Source organism: Macaca fascicularis, chromosome 7, assembly GCF_037993035.2.
Source record: "Macaca fascicularis isolate 582-1 chromosome 7, T2T-MFA8v1.1".
Classification (NCBI taxonomy): domain Eukaryota; kingdom Metazoa; phylum Chordata; class Mammalia; order Primates; family Cercopithecidae; genus Macaca; species Macaca fascicularis.
In genome coordinates, this window is record NC_088381.1 from 74,656,909 (window position 1) to 74,658,150 (window position 1,242).

The window sequence follows — 1,242 nt, forward strand, 5'->3', positions numbered from 1 at the left end:
ACCACAACCTCCACCTCCCTGGTTCAAGCAATTCTCCTGCCTCAGCCTCCCAAGTAGCTAGGTCTACAGGCACACGCTGCCACGCCCAGCTAATTTTTTGTATCTTAGTAGAGACGGGGTTTCACCCTGTTGCCCAGGCTGGTCTTGAACTCCTAAGCTCAGGCAATCTGTCTGCCTCGGCCTCCCAAAGTGCTAGGATTACAGACGTGAGCCACCGTGCCCGGCCAGAATTCCCATTTTATGGAGGAGTAAACTGGGAGCACGAGCACAAATGTCAAAAAAGCCTTAAGTGCTATGAAGGAGACCTAAATGTAGGAAAGTCGGGGATACTTTCCCAAGGAGCCTTTTGAACAGAGACTTAAATCTTTACTGCTTGAAGACAGTGCACAGCATCGCCCTCATAGTGCACAGCATCGCCCTCATATTGAAATGTGTTAAAATGAAGAATCTTCAGCCCCACCGCAGACCTACAGTTTCTAAACGTGCTTTTTATTTTTATTTTTTTATTTTTTATTTTTATTTTTTTGAGACAGAATCTCACTCTTGGTGCCCAGGCTGGAGTGCAGTGGCACTATCTCAGCTCACTGCAACCTCTGCCTCCGGGGTTCAAGCGATTCTCCTACCTCAGTTTCCCGAGTAGCTGGGATTACAGGTGCTCGCCACCACACCCAGCTAATTTTTGTATTTTTAGTAGAGACGGGGTTTCATTGTGTTGGCCAGGCTGGTCTCAAACTCCCGACCTCAGGTGATCCACCCACTTTGGCCTCCCATCAGAGGAGAGCAGTCTAGCTAAGAACCCTAGGGTGGGAAGGAGCTTGGAGCAGGATGTGAAAGTCAAGGAATATTTGTGAGTATTTGCAATTTTTTTTTTTTTTTTCCGTAAGTGGGAGAGACTTGATGATGTTGAAAAGTCTTTAGGCCTTTGAATCTGGAAGGCGGAGGTTGCAGTGAGCTGAGATGGGGGTGCCACTGCACTCCAGCCTGGGTGACAGAGCGAGACTCCATCTAAAAAAAAAAAAAAAGTCTTTAGAAGTAAACCAGTTGAGAGGAAAGGAGTGGGAGACAAACTACAGTGGAAGGGTAGATAGGAGGAGGGGCAGTTTCTGTAGGACCAGCTTCCCAACCCCCAACCTCTGCTGCTGGTTAGAATCACCTACAGAATTAAAACATTTACAAGTGTTTGACTGGGCGCAGTGGCTCATGCCCATAATTCCAGCACTTTAGGAGACTGAAGCAGGGGGA